The following is a 23799-nucleotide window of genomic DNA, read 5'->3' on the forward strand; positions in this document are numbered from 1 at the left end:
TATTATTGTTTAAATATTTAAATTTCTCAGTTAGGAAAAACTTAATGAAGAAAATTTCTGGCCTATAATTAAACAATTAATTTAGTATATATTATCATTTATTTAAATATTATCTGTAACAGTATATAATTTATAATTTTTTTTTTGCTCAATAACAATTATAATTACAATCAGCTTTCCTGCGGAGCCATAACTAACTTTCCTGACAAAAGCACTTGATAAGGAGGTTCTTAAGGAATCCCCAAAATAAATAATACACATAAATAGTTGAAAATAAACTTAAAGCCCAATATGAAATTTCAAGCTCAGTCATAAATCACAAACCATTAATTTCAGCACCATATAGTCTACAAGAACAAACATTAATAACAAATAAAAACGAAAAAGAAAGAGAAGTAACAAGAAATTGGATACGACACCACTAAACTTGACAATGTTAGATATAACAGTATAAATGAAAGTATTTTGTTGCTTCACTAGTGCTATATAGGCTTTGTATAGGACACCTGATAAGCAGCAAACTAGTCTTATCTTTTTAAATAATTTATTCTTAAGAAAATAAAAGGAAATGTAAAAAAATTGCGCCCAATAGAACGAAAAGGAAAACTGAGAATGTACCCAAGAACCCGTTTTTTTGGGTTTGAACTCCGGTTTCTGTGAACCAATTCGCTTAAAAATCAATAGGGCTCTATTTCCCATAGGTTTAGGTCACCTCACTAAATTTTCTCAAAATCGGATAAGATTTGCGTTCGGGAGAGCGGATGAAAAAATCTTATACATACATACATACATATATATATATATATATATATATATATATATATATATATATGACCGGGAGCAGTAGCGATTTCTAAATTCTTTGGAAATCCGCGAATAAAAGTGTAATAAATGGAACGGAAAATAAATACAGAAAATTTACTTCACTTACTGCAAAAGAACTATGGAGACTGATTTGAATGTTATTTTTAATACTTATAGAGTATTAACACTCAAGAATGTTAAAAATGGTTTTAAGAATGAAGGTACATCGAAACGCGTCAACTACAAATGTTAGAGCGACAATTCTAAGAAGGGCAGAAAATAACACTCAAATCAATTATTACATTCCTAGGGGAAATATTAAATACTGTGAAAATTTTAACTATGGAAATTATTAGGGAAGGAAAAAAGGCGTACAAAAATGAATAAAATTAAATGAATAGAAAAAATATGTAAAACAGCGTAACGGGATGAATGTTATGGAGCAAATATGATAAAAGGGTTATGAAAGTACCTTACAGCAGAAAACTTTATTCCGATTAGGTTCAGTTGTAATTAATTAAATGGATTCAAATCACCTGACATTTCTGATAAGGTTTAGGCACGTTAACGAGGTATTTCATTAATTACAACTTCCTTATTAAATTTACATTATATAAATGGATTAAAAACACGTAATTATTAAAACATCTCATTAGGCCGCGGGGGGAGGGTTGCTCATTGTTCACTATTTGAACTGACTGCAATGAGGAAGCCTTTTTTTTGGTTCTTTTATTTTACAGAAACCTTTAACAATGGCCTGGAAAAGGCCCAGAAAAAAATTTTCTGGAGCAGCACCCCCACTAATTTTAACTACGAGCCGCCATTGAAATCAACGTATTGGTAAAGTACTGACCACGAAAACCAATTTACTGCACACAATCCTTCGAAACTTATTTTAAAATATTTTTAACCTAGAAGAAAGCATTTCTGACCAACTGAATCAATGAATTTGGAAAGGCTTTAATTAACACTGAATTGGTGAAGGTAGTAGTCACACCAACTCCTTTGTTTCCAAGGCTATTATGGTGATGTTTAAGAACCAAACATCACCCGATTCAACTTTCATCTGCCTTTAATGAAGCGAAACTTTTATTAATATCTATAAACAAAATTATATTAATTTTTTTATATAAACAAGAAAGCCTTCATTTATCATTAACGGAACCGCTTTTTTTTTTTAATAACCGAAAATTGAAAATTGACAATTATTTCTAAGAATGCATTTAGGAAGCATAAGCAAGATTATTTTGATTACGTTCTCTACGAGTTTTAATTAAAAAGGGACGGAAAGATTGACACTAAAAACTTGATACTTGGCTGAAATGTTTCTCTAAGTAGTAGACTGTTATTAACAACTTCCTTGTTAGAAGAACAATTCCCTACAATATAAAAAATGATTTAAACAAAATTTTAAAAACTAGTTTATTGGCAATCAATATTTTGACTATAAATGAGATGAGAACTGAAATTTGTCTGGAATATTTATTCTAATAATACTTGCAGTAATACTTACTCAAAGTGAAGGAATTTCCCTTTAACATTTCAGAGTTAAAAGGGGAAAAATTTGTATCTTGATACATTTGAAAATTATATAACTTTAGACCATAGCATGTCATCTGAACGTACTGAGATAAAAACTTAAAATCCGACAGATAACTCTAAGAAAATAGAGACTGGATTTTCTCTTTAAAACTGACCTTAAAAGTGTGAAACTGGACTTACTATTTCCTGATATCCTTAATAGTCACTGATACCTTTGTACGCTCTATTTTAACAAAAGAGACAAATAAAACTTAAAGTTTGAAATTTATTACTTGAATTAATGGATTCCGAATTGTACCATCAAGAAGTTGTAAAATACACTGATATAAAATACTATCAAGTATTACAATACAGGATAACTGTGATACATAGTTTCGTATTCCGCTGTTATATTATTCCCTTATGACCAACGGAGAACGTCACAAATACATTTTATACATGGATATTAATGCTGAACAAGTTGGTTTAATATAGTATGCAGAGTACCTACAATTTCTATTTCCCAGCACTACTGTTAACAATAAACTACATTAAACAAACTGTTCCAGCAATAACCGTGTCACCGTAGTCCTAGTCAATAATTATTAACCTTTTGAACTGCAACACGAGAAAGAATAATATTGTTGTGTACTCGTATATACAAACATTTCTCTCTTGCTTTTCACTTCTATACGTTTAGTAAATTTACCCAGTCAACAGTTGCAAGCAATCAAATGTATTGTTATATTAAATTATAAAAGGAAAGGATCCAATTTGCACATGTACCCCTAAACTCATAAAGCAACAAGATAAACGTTAATATACAGGTGATTTGATAATCAGTTGAGTTTGTGTGCTCGCGTGAGCGCGCATCTCAGTTCTAAATATTATGCTATTGTATGAAAATATATATAAATATACAATGTATATGATTTAGGTATATATATATATATATATAGTGTCAAAACAGTAAAATTATACAGCCTCTTTTAAAAATAATTAACATTTCATCGCAGGTTTATTAGGGAATGCGGGAATAATGTGATTACCAAATGCTTTCTTCATTTTGCTTAATATGCGATTACATAACAAGCACACCAAAATGCAGGTGATATTCATCTTTACACGTGACACCTTCATTCTGTTATCCACAAGAACTGGCAGTATAATGAACATAATTAGTTTCAAAGAAAGCAACTCTTGACTTATTTTTCTTGTATCTCACATGTTTTCTGTTTATAAGAAATATTGGGACAGTGTGTAAAAAAAAAATAAATTATGTATTCCTTTCTGGAGTGAAAGAATGCTGAATTGGAGTGAAAGAGTGAAAGAATTGCTTTAATTCAGCAGTGGAAATACACAAATATATACTTACACATATATTTACCCCATAAAAATCAGAGGTAAGCAATATTATCAACAGAACAGTAATTCACTGTAAGAAAATTTTTTTAATTTTTATTTAAAGTGGAGTCTTCTACTTTGCCTGACACAGCAGTGAAGAAATTGGAATCATTCGAGACGTGGATTTTACGGAACATTTTTAAACTTATTTTGGTACACTGTTACAATTTATATCACTAAAGTCTTAAGAAGCCGGTATTTTTAGGAAAATGAAGAAAAAAACCGTAATATTTTGCCCATGTGATGAAAAATCTAGAACAATACGGGGTCTTAAAATATATTCTTCAAATATGTACTTCAAAGATGGAAGGTAGAAGAATCTCATAGTCTACCGAGCTGGTCTAGTGGTTAACTCGTCACCGCAAATCAGTTGATTTCGAAGTCAAGAGTTCTAAGATTCAAATCCTAGTAAAGACAGTTACGGATTTGAATACTAGATCGTGGATACTGGTGTTTTCTGGTGGTTGGGTTTCAATTAACCACACATCTCAGGAACGGTGGACCTGAGACTGTACAAGACTACACTTCATTTACATTCATACGTATCATCCTCATTCATCCTCTGAAGTGATACTTTACGGTGCTAAACGGAGGCTTAACAGAAAAAAAGAGAGAGAAGAATCTCATGATTTCAGCATCTGTGAGTTTGGTTCAAGTTTTTAATCAAAGATTCGGATATTTCACAAAAAATAGCCACTGCCTTATGCATTTTACAAATTAGAGAAAAAAAATTTTTTCTTCGGAAAAATTGAAGGGTTTGAGATTAAGAATAATTTATTTAAGTAGTATATTAAATACAGCTCTTTCAAAACATTTTTCCGAATAAAGATGGTGCAATAATCAGCCAATAACTTAAAATAACTGACGGATTATCATCATTATAAAGAGATGAAGCATACTTGAATTGTAAAGGAAACACCAAAGAAAAAACATCATTCATACCGAGTGACAGACAAGACAATGACAGCTTTCCTTGATAACTTTGCTAGTTATTTCATCCAACTCTGTCCACATAACTATTTGGTAATTCAGAATTTAATTGAAATATCTCATATGGCGTTGAACTGTAGACAAAGAGAGAGAAGAGTAAATGAAAATTAGTTAGTATGTCTCTCTGTTCTGACCACACCTTAGACAATCTAACGACCTATTCATTTATGTCAACGTCAACAAAGTATTTATTTAAAATAAGCCAAAATGTTACCATCAACACTCAACAACTTCTCTTTCATAGCCAAAAAAGCCTTGTCAACTCCAAATTCCCATCCATTTCACTCATAAACTGCTTTCGCATACTACACATTTATCAAGGTATTTCGTGAATAAGTCTTTCTTTGCAAGATTTATAGTTGATATTAGGCAACCAAATTCTTAATTTTTTTTAGCGAAATTTATAATAAAGAAGCACTAAGAAAATTAGAACTGTAAAAAATTAAATTTAAAATTAATTGGAGTTGAACGTGGAACTTTAAGCATTGTAGAATACCGAAAATGAACGGTTCACCTACAGTTATTAACTCACCTTACCTTCATAATTTTTTAACATATTTATGAAACAAAATTGTACAATTTTCATTAGTTATTTTAATTTCTGATAAATTGTTTTACTAAGAACTTGTTAAAATATATATAAAAAAAACGCACTTAGACACCATTTTTATAACATTTTTTTCTGTTTGTTTTCTTGAATCACTGACAACTGAGACCGTTTATTAATTGAATTGGATTCAATTCACTCAAGTAATACAATGTAAGAAATTCTCCTTATGATTAGAATTTGATTTTTGTTTTACATTATAAAAAATACATAAGAAAAATGATAATTTAGATAATAGACGACTCAATGAAGAAAACTCAAAAATGATATAACAAAGAAAATTAATTTTCTCGTTGCATTACATAGGCATATAAAATGTTGGAATGATATATCTATATTTAAAAATTATTTTAAGAAACGTACGATACAGTGCTGAAGGATAAAAAAGAAAAGAATTAAAACTGCGAAAAATTAATAAAAAATAATATAATTATTCAGTGGTATGCCGTTGATATAAATGACGAACTAACTTCTCCGATGACTGATGATAAAAATAAATGACGAAACGAAACTTCTCATTAAGAAAGATGAGGAGACAACAATAACGAATAATAAAATCCATTACTAGCACCAACTTCAAAGGAAATATATAATGCATTTCTTATGTTACATCGCAATTTTACGATTTTTTTGGATTTATATATAATTAAGAGGAGGAAAATCAATAGCCGACTTAATCAAACAAAAAAATTTATCACTTGTAATCACGTTTAAAAATATCATTATTTAAATATAACGCTAGACAACTTCTCAGACAAAAAAAAAAAAAAAAAAAAAAACATTAAACCTAGCATCAAAACTTTTAAACATATAGATAACAAAATAAATAAAAATAATTGATATTTATATAAGAATCACTGGGTAAAAAATCAACTTAATGCAACGGTTTCTTCAGGATAACAAAAAAGGAAACTAAAGTAAAATTATAAACAAAACTGAATTTCTTTCTTTGATATACACGATAAATTATACACTATTAACTTTTTGTTTACGTAAAACTAAATCTGCTAATTTAGTTTTTTACTTCCTTGTACGAAGTAAAGGAAGTATTGTGATCGCGAAAAATGTTGGTTTTGAGATTTCAACGGAAGTATCCATTGTGACCATCCCTGAATCCATTTTGACTAATTTCGGCGTGACGTCTGCACGTACGTACGTATGTGCGTGTGTATCTCGTATAACTCAAAAACGATTAGGCGTAGGATATTGAAATTTTGGATTTAGTACTGTTGTAACATTTAGTTGTGCACCTCCCTTTCCACCGCAATCGAATGAACCAGAAGTGTCCAAAAAACCGCAAAATTCAAAAAAATTTGGATTTTGGATCTTTTCTTAACTGTAATAATAAGCCCTCATTGAGAGATTTTCAACGATTTATCATAATTGGTATTTATTTTCATTGGTTCTAGAGTTATAGCGAAATAAAATTTTAATTAATGAAATATTTGGATCTTACAAGGGGAAGGCACATCGGTTCGAATCAGACTTCATCTCTTTTTTTTTTTTTTAATTTAAATATATTGATTATTAATGATTATTAACCTCTGATTTAAAAAAAAAATTACGATAAATAATAATAACAATAGAAAAAAATAAGAAAAAGTATCAAAAATTATTAATGAAATAACATTTTATATACTTTTCGTTTTAAAAAAATGTGTACATGTAATTTAATAGGCGTACAAGGAAGCATGAGGTGTCCACATCAGAGTTTTTTACGAGTATAATGGAACAATCAAATTACTTAATATTGTCAATATTTGTTCTGATCAAATTTTCTAATTCTTTTTTATTTCAGAAAATTAAAAAGGATTAAAGAAATCATGGATAAAAATTTCAAATTTTCCTCAGAATACCTACAAGATAAAATAAATTTTAAAAAATCACTACTTTTAAAGTTACTATAGTCGCTACGTCTAGAAAATTCATTTCTATCTGAAGAATGAATGATTTTATTTCTCGCAAAATAATGTACATCAAATTTAATAATATTTTACAAAATTTGAGAATAGAATTTGAAGTTATATCCAGAAGGGATATTTACATTTTAATTTTTTTTTTTTTGAAACTACTCTTAAGAATAATTGAATTATTATAACTGAAAGATAGAACACAGATAGGGAAATTAGGTACTCCTGAAGGTTACCTGTGTGGGAGAAATCAGCATGTATTTGTTATGACAAAAAGTATTACAAATTTCTCTATCTTCAGAAATAGAGTTAAAATTAAACTCATAGAAAGAGCGGATATTTTTGACTAAAAATTATTTAATTCATCAGAGAATCTTACAAAAATCTTGTACATGGGAATATGAAATTGGAGATTTGTAGCTTACGAAAAATGCCATGCCTGACCGGGATTCGAACCCGGGATCACTGGCTGAAATGGACTACCGTGTAGAAGACGACATAAATAAATCGGTTTTAGCCTAGAATTGTCAAGAAACTGGTCACAAAATTAGTTTATTAGAAAAAAATACTTTAAAAAAAATATACATAATAAAACAGAAATTAGATAGTTGAAAAGATTACTTTAATAATAATGACTGAGAAAATTCAATACTAAAAAAAAGAGGGGATGAAAAATTGTTTTGTGAAAGTTTTCAAACATAAAAAAATTAAGTTGGTCTCACTTCTTTTAAAAATTTTGTTTACCAACTGGATATCATTTTGATTGATTTAAGGTTCATGCCGTTTTTATCTTTCTTGAGCAAAATTTTATTTATTTAAACTTTAAAGAGACATAAACTAAGTCATGATCGGCTGGCTGAATTGAGATTTAAACGGTTTTTAAATTTTAATTTCAAAATTTCTATTTGGGAATGTCAAGAATGACAATTTATTTGGTATTTTTTACTTTTATTCTACATTCCCAGCGAATATGGCTATTTTTGCTATATTAAAGGGGAAAGTATGGTGATCATGTCAAAAATATGGTAACTATTTTTTTCAAATCTTTACGTTTTAGAGTCCAAGTACATCTAGACATAAAAACTATGTATTATCTCGCACTGTTTTTGTCCTTTTATATCAGGATTGACCGAGGCGATTTTTATCAAATTTGGCTCGAATATCTCTATATATGAGGGCATTAATCGTATTATTATTTTTTTTAATTATTTAAGATGGGGTATATTGTAAAAAAAAACACTTTAGATTTTCTTCAGAAGCATTTTAAAAAAATGCTTTATTAAGGCAAATTTGTTTAAGTCTTTTTAAATAATAAAAAGATCACGTTTTCAGAAAATCAACCCCACTCTTAAAATTCAAATATAAGTTTTTTCTTCTTTTGCTCTATCTCCCTTCGGTTTAGTTTAAACATTAAAAAAACTTATTTTTTGAAATTATAGAGGTATCTACAATTCTGAAAAATGATTGTAGAAGCATTGATGATGATGATTGTAGAAAATGTCTACAATCTTTCGATGATAAGCTAATTATTTTTACAAAATTTTAATTAAATAATATTATTAAATTAATTTAAATTTTAATACGTAAAATTATTTTAGTAATGTAAATTTAAAAAAAGATAATAAACTAAATAAGCAGTAGGAGATCTTAAAATTAAAGAGCAAATGTTAAAAAAGCTATGATCTATCCCGTAAACTTTAATTCTGAAAATCAGACTACAACATGAAGTTTAAGTACGACTGGCTTCAGCAATTGAATACACATCTTAATGCATAAGCAGTCTGAATATGGGATAGTAATGTGTACCTTATTCCGTTTTACAATTCACTCTTTACATTATCACACGACTAAGTAATGTTATAACAACATTAACACGCAGCTGTATTTAATAAACACAATACTAAACATAAAATTTAGTTTAACCATACTGCAACAAGAATTTAATTTTTAACTCGTGCGTTCATAACATCAGTACCAGTTAACAGCAAAACACCCACCCACTTCTGCATTTACATTCGAATTTATTTATGGTACATTAACATTTATGCATGACATAACAATACCTATATATTATAAATGTCTGCTGAATACAAATATTCATTTCAAATAGCTTACCGATGAGAATAATCTATTTGCTGTCGGCTGTTAAGTTTAAACATTTTATATATATGTTCCATTTATACAAGTAAATTGAATAAAGAAATTATTAACGTAGAGCAAAAATCAATTTAACATCACCAGAATAAATTTTACCGATGTTTTTTTTTTTTAAGGGAACAACCATAAAATTGATAAGCGGTTACGAAATTTTTTTTATGTAGTATTTCCTTTTAAAATAAATCGTTCATTAGCGCCGCAAACCATAAATTTATAAAAACCAGGAAAATCTCGGTTGAAGTTATTAACTGACATTTATTTTTAAACATAAAAATACACAAATTATAGTATAGTATAGTTTTAAACTAAGTAACTGTATAGTTTTAAACATAAAACTACACAAATTTTTTAAAGACACATACATTTTTGTTAATTAAAGAGGTTAAAAATCTTCTACATATTAGTATTTAAACCTTTTTCTTAAGGACTAGAAAGTTACAGTTTATTATTACTTTTTTTTTTTATAAACTTTAATATATGTTTAGAATGTAAAGTATGTATTTTATTTACACAGCTAAGAATAAATAAAGTAATATACTTTAAGGTAATTAAAATAAATTAGAAAATAAGATTTCGCTCAAAAATCGTAGTAATGGGATTGGTAAAACAACTGTTTCATACTTTTACCTCTTAATTTAAAAGCCCTACTGGTTTCACGTTTTATAAGTTCTGTTTACTTGTTCATTTTTTTTAATGATTTCTCATTTTCATTTATATACGTGAATTGTTCGAAAAGTTGTTGGGCTGACAAAGAAAACACAGGATTCTTTTAACAAAAAAAAAAATGTTCCAAACATTTTAACCAACCACATTCCAGCTTTTTAATATCTTCACTATAATGCGATCAGTTCAACCGTACAAGATAAACGGTTGAATCAGCTTTGAAATCATCATTTGAAGTGAATCTTCGTCCAGCGAGCCATTTCTTCAGGTTTGGCAAGAAGAAGTAATAGCTGGAAGCCGATCCAGCGAATATGGCGCATGTGAAAGCACTTCAAAGCGTAGGTCAAAGAGTTTTTTTAGCAACAACTTGACATATGTTTGGAGAAGCATTATCGTTGTGAAACAACACTTTATTTGTTGCCAGATGTGGATGTTTGGCTGAAAAGCATCCTTCAAGTTTAGTACAGAAATTTAATACTTCTTCGTAATGGTTTGCCTTTTTCGAGGTAGTCTAGAATAACACATCACAAGAATCCTAGAAAACAATGACTTTTCTAGCAGATATAACAGTTTCGCTTTCTGTTGCGCATTTTCACCTGCTCTCACCCAATATATGTACTGCTGTTTGGTTTTTGGCGTATAATAATGAATCCGTGTTTCATCTACTGTTCCAAAACGTCGAAGAAACTCAGAAGAATTGTGTTTAAATAAGTCTGAAAAACCCATCTTGAGAAGTGTCCAGTCAAATTTGTTTTCAGTCTACTGTCAACAATCTTATAAAATGTAAAATATACAGTTTATCGAGATGTTTGTGAAGCTAGCAAGCTCGCGAAGTTTCAGTGGACGATCATTTAATATGTCATTGTAGAATTTTTTGACTATTTCGTCTGCTGTAGCGGTTTTTGAGCGTCCCAAACGTTCATTTTGAATGGATATAAGGCCACGTTTAAATTCAGCAGTCTATTTTTTTTATCGTCATAAATGAAGGAGAAGAATCCTTTAAAATGGAATCTAACTCTTTTTGTAAGTACGTTGGGTTAATATTTTTAAAACAAAGGACTTTTATAACAGGTAAAACTTCAATTTTATCCATTTTTCAGAAAATGGCATAATTTCTTCGCTTTACTGGATCGCCCAAACAAGCAACTAAACAAACGCATTTGAAACTTCATCTAAAGGATAAAACTTGAAAAATATAAACAGTCGTTTGGTGATACTTGTGCTGTCTTTGTGTCAGGCCAAAAACTTTTCAAAGTGCCTCGTATATACTTTTATATTATATAGTGATGACGACTGTTAAAAAATCGAAATGGGTTTAAATTTTAAGTAAAATTTTTTAAGGTATTTATTTTTTGGGTCAGTTTCACTACTATTATGCCTAGGAAAACATTTTTTAAAAAATCGGGTAAAAAATATGGAATAAATAAAAAGATAGCTTTTTCAATTCTTGTGGGAGGGGTAATTTTGGGGCAAACGTTTTTTAAAAATTGTAACTTTTTTTAAATGCACGCATGTACTCAGCTTACTATAAAGTGGGCTTAAGTTTGCAAAATTTTGAGAAAACTGACCCCAAAAAACTACCCCCTGTAGATATTACTACTAAAATTTTACCAACAAACTGCGTCACATACATGAGTCAACCCGTTTGTAAATTTCATCAAAATCAGTTTAACCCAATCAAAAGTTATTAAACTTTAAACAAGCCAACACACGTACGTATATAATTTCTTTTTCCTGTTTAGCCTCCGGGAATCACCGTCAGGTATTACTTTAGAGGATGAATGGGGATGACTGTAAGTGAAGTGTAGTTTTGTACAGTCTCAGGTCGACAATTTCTAAAATGTGTGGTTAATTAAAACCCAACCACCAAAGAACACCGGTATCCGCGATCTAGTATTCAAATCCGTATAAAAGTAACTGTCTTTACTAGGATTTGAACGTTGGAACTCTCGACTACGTACGTGTACATACTGTACATACGTACTGTACATACGAACATTAACACTCACGTTGTTTTGTTTTTTGGGTTCCCTGGGATATAAAACATCGAGAAATGAAAAAAAAACCATAACCCATTTTTTGACTGATTACCATACTTTCTCCTTTTTGCAACATGGCTCAAGAGCTACGATGCCAGGAAAGTAATAATAATATTATAATATAATACTGTATGACATTTATAGAGATTCCTTTAATTTATTTATTAATAATTGTCAAAAATAATTCAGTTATACAACTAAAAATAATTATTCCAGTAATTAATTTATATTTTACTGATTAAAAAATCTTAAGTTGGAAAAAAATTTAATTTTATCAAGGAATTAATTCCATAATAGAACAATATTTAAACAATGATTTTCATGTAAATTAAATAAATAACGAAAATAAATAAAAAATGAACATTAATTATTTTCAAAAAAATGTAAAATAATATTGAATTTAAATTTAATAATGTAAAAAAGACGTTAAAACATCTTTGAAGAAAAATTACAGACTGTTATATTAATTTATAAATTTGCAGCTTAAAAATGTATAAAATTTGTTAACATAACGGTCAAACTCTTATTTTATATATACTGTTTAGGTGTGTGTTCAGAGCTTGGAAAAACATTAAACGAGTTTTCCTAACATGGCTAAAACAATTAAAAAATAAGTGTAAATAATTAAATTAACATCTCCAGGATAATATTAAAATATATATAAAAAAGAACATATATGAGTAATCGAGATGAATAATTTTAACTAAAAAAAATTCATTAAAAAACCAATTAATTAAATAACCTAATTTGATAGTAATAAATTATTCAAATTTATATTTAATCTTTTTTGTCTTATTTTTTAAATAGATTTAAATACCTACAATCCTTTTAAAGATGAATATACTATATCCTTGGAACAATGAATAAATAAATACGTATTAAATGTGTATACATATTAAATGCTTAATTAATTTCGCGTTATGTGCTTTTTTCTGATTTAAATACTAGAGAGTGAATACCGGTGTACTTTAGAGGTTGGGATTTAATTAACCACACATCTCAGGAATAGTCGGCATGAGCCTATACCAAGACTACACACACTTCATTTCATGCACATCATACTCATCTCATTGGGCCAGGAAGGGGGTTGCTTATTGTTCCCTAGTTGAACAGATTGCAATGTTAGGAAATAAGAAAATGGAGCCCAATAAAAATTAACTTCTCTATATTCCGTTTATTCTGGCCGGTGCACTGTAATAGCTGCCGATGGATGATGATAATGATAAATAAATAATTAGAGTTTGATGAAACATGCCATGCCTAACCGGGACTCAAATCCAGAACCTTCCGACGTAAGGCAGAAATTGCCTTACGAATCTGCCTCGGAGATTGGCTTATGTTTTTTTTAATGTTTAAAAATAATTTTTTTTTAAGGTACATTAAGAAAAATCACCTAGTTTCTGTTTAAAATTGTAATATAGCAGTTTCTACATCTTATCTCGATCTGTTTTGTTTTTAATAAAAGTTAAATTTCTTAAACCATTTTTCAAATTCCGTTGACGATACTAAGAAAAATTTTCATAGAATTAAATTCTCTACAAATTTTACTGCTAAGTTTTATTTTTTTACTAAAAATTTAAAAAAAATTAATGTACGTCTAATAAAATCTTGTACTTCTCTTAAAAAAATTGTTCAGATAAAAAAGGCACTACATAAAACCATCATTTAAATTCTTAATCTAAGTTCCAAGAACTTAAGTATGGATTTGAATTTGAGGCATACTATTATCGTCCACAAAAATCAAGGTAAAATTTTCCTTTAAACCCATGTTTATATGAATCATTTTCTTTAAAAATCAAATTCTTTCTATTTATTCGAGAGAACCTACCTCCCCCTGCACACACATATATGTACTAGCATCTCCGTCGCGGCTTCACCCGCTCTATATGGTTATTTGCATTCCCCTTCGTGGTCAGGTTTTTTGATTTTATGTTTTTCAGTCAAGTAACCGGAGGTAGATGCAACCAGTCACATCGCACATACAGTAACAATGGCAATGGCTGTGTTTGTTGAGCCACTGCGGCGTACACCGGTGCATCCCATAAAAAGTCGAAATTAAAAAAAAAAACGGAAAATGACTTTTAAATATCTATCTGAAGAGTATTTGCAAGCCCAAATCTATCGAATATCTTGTCTATTAATAGTCGGAAATGAGGAAAATTTGCAATTATTGTTCGAATGTTTATACCTTTCTTCACCCCTTCAAATTTCAGAAAATCTGGAAGTAGGATTTTATATGTTCACATGAAGATTGCACTACCAAAAATCAAGTTGATATTTTCATTTGTTACCGATAAATTAAAAAAATAGTCGGGTTCCTCCAAAAAAAGTTCAAAAATTCATTTAATCCTTTAAACTCGGAATTTCAAAAAAAATTAGAAATTGAATTTTTAAATATTTACACGAAGATTACACACATAGAAGTCAAGTTGATATCTTTTCATTTGTTACAGAGAGATTCAAAAAATAGTAAATTTCATATTTACTCTATTTTAATCCGTTAAACTCGGAATTTCAAAAATTTCTTTCTTAGTGTGCACTTACACCGTAAGAAGAACGTATGTAACAAATTTTCATCAGTTTACCTGAAACAGATTTTTTTGGGCGTTGATTATGAATGATTCACATGTTATTTTATATGTATACATATATGTGCATGTGGGTGTGCGCAAGTAATTACAAATACCTGACTCCAAGAAAAATGACACCAATAAATTATCCAATATAATATAAAAGTTATCCAAAACAGGTGTACTTTTTTCTAGGAAAAAATTATTTAACTTTATACTTTTTACTGATTTTTAATACACGGTTAACAATCATTAAATGATTTATAGAAATGTTGTCTTTATAGTAGTAAAAAAAAATTTCATAGAATATTTTTACTTATGAGATACGTGACAAATAATTATCTTATAAAATAACTCCCAAATTACAGTTGTTATGTTTAAGAGAAAAAAACAAAAAATTGTTAACCGTAAACTCCGAGTTTTGGTACCTCTCATTATCAGATCTTTTACAAACAGAAATTTTTTTGGATGAAACTACATTCCACCGATCTTGAAAAAATTTATTAAATATTTTGAAATTGCTCTTTATGGTGGGTTGCATTTTCTGTTCACTTAGCCATCGTACGAAAGTTAATACAAAACCGTATTCTGAAAATGTTTTCCTATCAAATGAAACAGAGAATTAGAAACTGTATTTCATATTTGTAATTTATTATTCAGAGATATTTTTTATTTTATTTAATAGGCATATGCCTTCTGAAAGTTCAGTTAGAAATTTGAAATTAAAGATATGAGCCAATTGATAATGAAATGTTAATTTAATCTTACTGGATCTTTAATAATGACTTAATTTTTTTCTAAACAGTTTAAGAAAGTTAGTAATATTACCTTATATAGATATTAAATCATAAAATTAGCACTAATAATAGTTTTCTTCCTATTATAATAATTAAATTTTAGCATACATTTTAAGAATAAATTTATGCTAAAATTATAACACGAAGAGAGTGCATTCATATTTAATGAGTATTATATTACGCTTATTTGGTTTCATCCATAACAGGTGCATCCAATTATCTATCATCCATCAACGCTACTTATCTAATTTAGTAACATTCATGTAAGTTACAAATAATCGAGAGCAAAGTGTCAATGATCAGGATTTATTTTTCAATTATCAATCTTTCTTTGCCGTCAATCTCAATTAATTCACCGTTTGGTTATTTTTATTTCAATTTTATTATCGATCTGTAGCTTACGGCGGCATGACTATCAAGATTTTCCAACAAAAAAAAAATTAGATTTATTAAGCGTAAAACGCATTAATTGGATGTAATTATAATACATGCTTTTAAAATTCTTTTATAAATTAAGAGTACTAAGACAACCGATGAATAAGCAATCTTGGAAACTGATTTACATCTATGACAATTAAATTATAATAATAAACTTATTACTTAAATGTTGTCTAACCCAACTAATGACAGTAAATAAAGCATTAGCGCTTTAAAAAATCTCTAACGATAAATAGAAAATTCCAAATTATTTTTTTTTTCAATTTGTAAATATAATTTTTAATTTTATTATTTTGTTTAAAAACATTTATTCCTACACGGGAATTTTCCAAGTATTTAGAGTATTTTCTTAAATTAAACGGCCGCCATTTTGTAATTTTCAAAGATAAAGTTATTAGACTTATTTATTTTGTAGAAGATGTTGGTTACAAATATACCAAATATCTCAATCCGTTTTTATGACAATTTTTTTTTTAAAAACATAAAATGGCGAACAGAGGGGAAAACAAAGCGAAATAAGTTTTTTTTGTTAGATGAAATAATTCATCATTGAAGCTGAAAATTTAGTATTCTGATTAGTTAGGAAAATGTTGTATTATTATTGATTAGGAGAATGCGTTATTCTGATTATATCTTGTAACTTTTCTTCACGTACAAACATAATAATTATAAATAGATATAAATCTGTGAAGTTAATAAATTTTACAGTTACTGCAATAGCTACAAGATATGGTGAGATGTTAAGGAAAACCAAGGTACGTGGTAGTCTGGACCAATGTAACATAATAGACTGTTAAATGTCTTAAAAAAAGACGAAAGCTTTTGATAGAAAGCGATTTTTTATAAGATGGAGGGGTAAGTAAATTCCTTAATCTGACAGTGGAGCTGATTGGTGAAAAAAAAAATTCGTGGTAAAAAGAAAAAGAAGAATATGGAATAAAACAAATTCCTAGTATTTACTATTAATTGTTTGAATTTTGTATCTCCCTTGCATTTTTAATATTGTGTTTTAATTGTATCCTGTGGATTTTCAGTTATTATGTAAAATTTTAATTTCACGATTAAGAAGAAGAGATATGTAAAACCATTCACTGACACAAAATCAATAAGTGGGTTTAAGGAAATAATTTTTTTTTAATTTATTTTTTTTATTACGAATCCAAGACCAGAGAATGTTTTTTTTTCTCACGAGTTGAATCATGATGGTTCCTTACTAACATAATTGCTAACTGTCTTCAAAGTTTAATAAACACATTGGAATAGAATTTATTATTCTAGAACTTATAAAGTGCCTAATTTCTTCGTAAAATAGTCGAATGTGGAAAATAATTCCAAGGGAACCAATTAATTAGTCGTATCTAATTTAAAATTATAAACATCTACTTAAATTTACCCCCACCTCTTAAAATTAAAATATATGTTTTCTGTTCTTTTCTCCACCTCCCTTCGGTGTAAACACTTTTCAAGAATCTTTTAAAAGTTTATATCTCATAAGTAGAGCTATCAAGAAATTTCTACAATTTTTTTAAATTATTAATCCTGGATCTAAACTGCAGAAAAAGTTTTTTTGAAAAATTTATTTTTGTTATTTTAGCTTTTATTAAAGGGGAGTGTTAGATTTAGAAAAGATTTTACTTAAGCAAATTACTTAAACCTAACCTATACATGAATACTTTTAGAAAAGTGTTTAATTTATTCCCCACCTCTTGAGGTGGATATATATATATATTTTGTTTTTATTTTCTTTTAGCTGTAACTCTTTTTGGTTTTATTATTAAAAAGATTTTTTTTAGTATTTTTCTTCATCACTTAAAGGGCTATTAAAATTAAGGCACCTATATTATATCCCTGACCCAAAATGAGAAACAATTTTTTTCATTACTTTTATTAAAGTTATAGTTGACCAGCGTGCCGGGAAAGTCATGAAATACTTAACCAGCTTATATATACATATACATACATATATATATATATATATATATATATATATATATATATATATATATATATATTAGTATCAGTTTACTGAAAAAGTGAATAAAATTATAAAATAAATATAAAAGGAAAAATTAACTCAAGAAAAAGCTACGTGTAACCTTATGAAATCAAATTCGCTAATAGGCAGTAGGTTCAAAGAAGATGACCTAACTCACAAAAAGACTACGACTGTATTAATATAAACAAGTGAAGTACCTCCTACGTATATTGTAATACTTGACCTTGAACTTATAGCTATGTCAACTGAAGGGTGCTGAAAGCTGTCAGGGAATATCATAAGCGGAATGGTCATAAGAGACAAAGATCAATCCGTCTCCCGTCACTTCACAAATTTTTCATAGTTATTAATACAAACATTATCATATTCTTATATAAAATAATAATAGTAAATGATTAGGTACAATTAAAATACCATAGATATCATTAAATAAGAAAGAATGAAATTTAAACTTAAAATATCATACTTAGATTATTTATTGATTTTGTTACAGAGAAATAAAAACTAAAAGAAAAAGAAAATAATTTTACAGAAAAAGGTACTGGAATGGAAAAAAATGGAATAAAACAAAAATCTAATAATAAAGGTGAAAAAAAGCATAATAAAAAATGGGAGAAAAAAGGTCTGAAAAATATTGAAAGATTTTTCATAAGTAATAGGGATAAGAACAAAAAAAGGGTGTTGTAATATGCTAATAGAAAAAAATCAGTAAAGGCCTTTTCGTTCTTAAAATGGAATATTATTTCATTTTCATTGAAAATATCTTCTTTTTTCAATTGAACTACTTGGAAAGACACTTATATTAAACTGTAATAAAATACTTTAAACACAAATTTTCCACTAAGCGCGTGCGCGCACACACACACATTCATACAAATACAATGTAAAAATATAAGAGAAGTTAAATTGATTTTTATCGTTCAACTAACTGAAAGACTTTTCAGGCAAGTTCACTGAACTTAATACACTTTAATGTTGTATTATTATTAACTGAAAAGTTAGAGAAAATGAAAACTGTAAAATTAGTATCGGCTTTAACCTCATTAAATTTTGTTGAAAATTGCTATTTCAGAGAATCATTTACGTCAGTTCGTTAAAATCTTTGACAAACAACATAATACAAAAGTAAATTCCCTATAAGTCTAAAATTAGAAGTAGAATTTATCGCATAATACATATTCCAAAATAAACTTCCAGAAACGGTGAATTATTATCAGAGAGCTCACATTCTATTTTATATATATATATATATATATATATATATATATATATATATATATAAATTTGTATACATGTTCTTCTTAGGCTGTAAATGAACCCTAAGAAAATTTTTTTTTGAAGTTTCGAATTTGGGCTTGCAAATACTCTTCCGATATATATCTAAAAACCATTTTCAGGTTTTTGTACTTTAATATTTTACAGGATAAAAAGCATAAATTATTCTCTACATTTTTGCCTACCGCTACTGAATCAATCTTTATGAGATTTGGTAACATTGTGATGGTAATTTATGTTTGTAATTCTGATTATGTATTTGGTGAGCGAAGCCGCGACAAGAAATCTAAAAACTAGTTAGGGACTTGTACTAACCAAACTGTTGCTCTGAAGAAATTACAATAGACAGATAATTTTTATCAACTGGACAGCCTTTAATTTCTATTTATCATTATTAATCTCACAAGTATGACTTTATTGAACGCAGGAGCGAAGCGAACCCTAATCCTAACCGGCTAAACATCCCCTAACCACGACGGGAAATTCAAGTAACCATATAGCGCGGGTGAAGCTAGTTAATATTATAAAATATCTATTTTGCAAAAATATGTTTTTAGTGCGTAATTTTTTGGGCGTCAGTACTAACAAGAGAAAAAGTCTAGATATGCGTAAAGATCATTTCTAATATAAGAAAGGTTACAACAGCTGAACGATTCATTTATGAGTGAATGAAGTAATTTGAATCTATTGAATCAAAGTAAAAATCAATGTAAATGAAAATTAATAATACATTCGATCACTAGTAGCACTTCCTTGCATCGAGGTGCCCTTCACGCATACAAAAAAAAATATATATATATACAGCAAGTCCTTCGAAGTGAAATACAAAATAGAATCTATGCAAAACTCAGAAAACATATATGACTATTCGTAACTGATTAACTGCGTAACAGTGAAGGGTAGAACGTTAAGAGGATTTATTTCCACCAATTCATTTAAAACTTTAGTTATCTTAATAAAACAAATGCACACATGGCAGAGTACAAAAAAAAAAAAAAACAGGACAGACTAATTTGACTTTTCGTGATTGAATTATAAAGAAAGTTACAGTACGTGAGTTGCTGCTCAAATAAATTTTATTATTTCTTTTTTTTAACCTACACACAAACTTAGATTTCAAAACTTTTATTAAAAAAAGTAAAATAATTATAGAATTTTAAGAATTTTTTATTTTAAATTTATTAAAAATAAAAGAAAAGTAGTTTTAATAAACTTCATCTTTAGAGCAACAGTCAAATTAAATTAATCCAGCTAGAAAGCGTGTACATATCCAATTTAACGAAGTTTCTATTAAACACACGCCATGAACTGACAGGATAAGCGATAAAATAGTAAGCACTGGTCAGTAAATCAGTTAATTTTGACTTCGATTCCCTGCAAAGAACTAAAAATCTTTTCTTTCACCTCATCTTTGTTATAAAGATATATATATTTAAGGTACAATCAGGTTGGTAATAATGAAATAAAATATATGGAATTAATAAAGATAAAAATATTCACATCTATTTAAACTTTAAAATCAAATTTTTGACCGATCACAAGAATGCAGCTTTGAAATGAAAACTAAATATTTGACAAGTTAAAATAAAATATATATATTTTTTTTTACGTTAATGACAGTATGACAATATGAGTTTGAGTTATCAAACAATTACAATAATTTATACAATACAACTAGGTAATAAAAATCTTTTTACTTACGAATATATGAAGTCGAAGAAGAATAAATACGTTCAAACCTACCTGTAAAACAAACAATAGAAATTAATAATAATAATAATAAACTATTGCCCAGTTCTGACCGACTTTTGCTCAGTTCGGACCGACGGTTCCGACCGAATTTTAATTTGGTTTTAATACTTAATTTTTTTAAAAATTGGTTTCATGTCTAACAAATAGATACTGCAGATAAAAAATTGTAAAGGTTCCAACTTGCAGCATCATAAAGGACCACGCTTTTAACTTGTTCCTCTCAAATATTTTCGACCTTAAATTTAAGTCAAGAACAACACAACCAATCTAAATAAAATTTTCTCGTGCACAACTTCATATACACTAGTACAGCATATCTAAATTTCAATGAAATTGGTCAAAATGTTTGGAGATTTAGAGCCATAAAATTTTTGCCTTAAATTGAGCGTAACTCAAGAACAACTCAAACAATCTTCCTCAAATTTTGACATGCACAACTTCAGATACACTACTACAGCACATCTAAATTCCAGTGAAATTAACAGGATAGTTTTGAAGATTTTCAAGCCACAACGTTTTATACATAGGCCTATTAATATATATGGAAACGCCTATTAAAATGAATGGTATTTTGTACTACTCACACCAAAAAACGTATAGAAAATTCATTTTCAACCCCCACTCACAACATGCAACCGAAAATAATACCGAACATTTCTTCGAAAAGTCGGTAAAAACAATAACGAAACCTTGTTCTACAAATTCTCTTAATTGTTTTATATGCTTAAAATCTAAGTAATATTAAGTAAATTTCATAAGAAAGCTACCTATTGTAATGGGTTCCATGATTCGACATCAGCAAAATTTCGACGTATCTTCGTGTTTCACATCCCCCAGGCCCCAAAACCACCGTCAGTTGAAAACTTTATACGTTTCTATATATAAGTATCTTTATAAATGCATATATATTTAACTTTCTTGTGGACACGATAACTGCTGTAATTTTAAATCAATCACTTTCAAATTGATACATAAAATAAAACAACCCAAAATCTCGGTCGAGTTCGGTAATGGGTAAAATCGGACCATGGTGGTGAAAAAGAGGGGTTTGAAAAGATTTGAGGGAGAATTTAAGAAAAGGTTTGAAAAGAAAGAGGGGTTTGAGAGGAGTTGAAAAGCATTTTTCAAACAACAAAAAAAATAAAATAAATATCGCTATAACTTTCTTATTAAGTAAATAATCGAATACGTTTAAAGTTTTTCTACTATAGTATGGATAAGAGCCTAAAACCTATATAAGTAAAGTTTTTTGATATCACCAACCATTGACCCAGGGGATGGAAAAAATGGTGTTTCGAAGAGAAAATAAAATAATACCTCCCTTAATAGGCACAGTATCGAATAGGTTTAAAGTTAGCCCTTTAAACATTACCTAAAACTTTTGCCTGAAACAATTTTTGATATGACAATCCTTACGGCAAGGGATGACCAAAATGTTGCTGAAATTGTAAGATGGGGCTTGTCGTATGCTAAACACTTGAAACTTTTTTTCACATGCAAAGAGTGTCGTATTGAGTAAATTTGAAGTTTTTCTTAACTTTAAGATGGAAATCTTTTTTATCCCCTACTTAGCACCGCTGAAATCTACCTCCGCCTTCAGGCGTGCCGAAAGGGATTTTTTTAATAATTTAAAAAAATAAACCTTACAGATAATCAGTTTTGTTGACTAATTATTTCATAATTTTCCATTATTTTAAATTATAAACGACAAATAAAATAACAAGAAAAATACATTACTAATATGGTAATGAAATAATCCATTAATTCAACTCAGAAGCTTCTAGATGAAAGGCCGGGTGCTACTACTCCGCCACGGTATCGGTAAATATATAAAAAGTTTATCTGTGTAAACGTTTCACTACTTTTTAACACTCACGTAGTTAATAACGTACAAACAAGTGAGACTGTTATTGTACATCACTAAAATGTGGGAAACAATTTCATTTCTTTGAACTAAAATTAATAGAATACTTTATGAAAAATGAAATATTTTACCTTTTTGTTAATTAAAAAGGTTCTTCTTGTAAAAAAAAAAATTGATGTGAACAACACATGACTTCCTTATACGCCTATTAAATTACATTTACACATTTTTTTAAAATGAAAAGTACACAAAATTTTATTACATTAAAACCTTCTGAGATTATTTTGTTATTATTGAATTACTATTCATCGTAATTTTTTTTTACAATGAGAGGTTAATAATTATTAATAAATCAATATATTTAAATATTTTTTATTTTAGAATAAAATCATGTTGTAAATTTTTACACTTCCACCAATCAGTCCAATAACACAAATAATGACAACAAAAATAAAATGAAAATATCTGAATAAAAAAATATGTATAAAATATCTAAAGTAGATAATTAAATTTTTCATTTAATACACACGATCACCAGGAGATGATTTTTCTCTAGATATAAACAGCATCGACATCAACAACATCATCGAAATCGATTCATTTAGCAACTTGTACAGGTTCAACAAACATGAAAAAGACATAAAGGTTCAATTCAATTGAGAACTTTATTCAGTTGTTAAAGTTAGTTAACAATATAACTGACAAAATTATGTCCAGATTTCATCAGCATTTATCGTTCTATTTGTAGTTAACGGGAATTCAAAGATGCCTTTATTATTAGTTCAACAGCAATTTAAACATATACGATTATTCCGTTTTAAAGTTGAAACGGAAGAAATTGAAATGAGCAAGCACTCAACTGGAATTTTAGTCAAACTTCGTGTAGCAACTGGAACGTATAAATTTATGGTTTTAGTATTTAACTTTTCAGAAATTCCTGAATTTTAGTTTAATAAAGGATACGCGTACATAAATTAAAATAAAAGACTATTAATCCTACCGGAAGTAAAAT

General features: G+C 28.2%; 1 protein-coding gene across 7 annotated transcripts in view; it reads right to left on the bottom strand.

Moving 5' to 3' along the window:
- LOC142323826 (protein-tyrosine sulfotransferase-like) overlaps positions 1-23799 on the bottom strand; it is a 1177394-nt gene that overhangs the window by 182725 nt on the left and 970870 nt on the right. The window contains exon 1 of one of the 7 annotated variants that reach the window (XM_075364085.1): positions 20873-20891. The exons of the other annotated variants lie outside the window; for them this stretch is intronic. The gene's annotated coding sequence lies outside the window, so the exon portion shown is untranslated. Of the gene's footprint in view, positions 1-20872; positions 20892-23799 lie in introns of those variants that run through there. 7 annotated transcript variants of the gene reach the window in all.

Source organism: Lycorma delicatula, chromosome 4 (assembly GCF_047948215.1).
Source record: "Lycorma delicatula isolate Av1 chromosome 4, ASM4794821v1, whole genome shotgun sequence".
In the NCBI taxonomy this organism is placed as follows: Eukaryota; Metazoa; Arthropoda; class Insecta; order Hemiptera; family Fulgoridae; genus Lycorma; species Lycorma delicatula.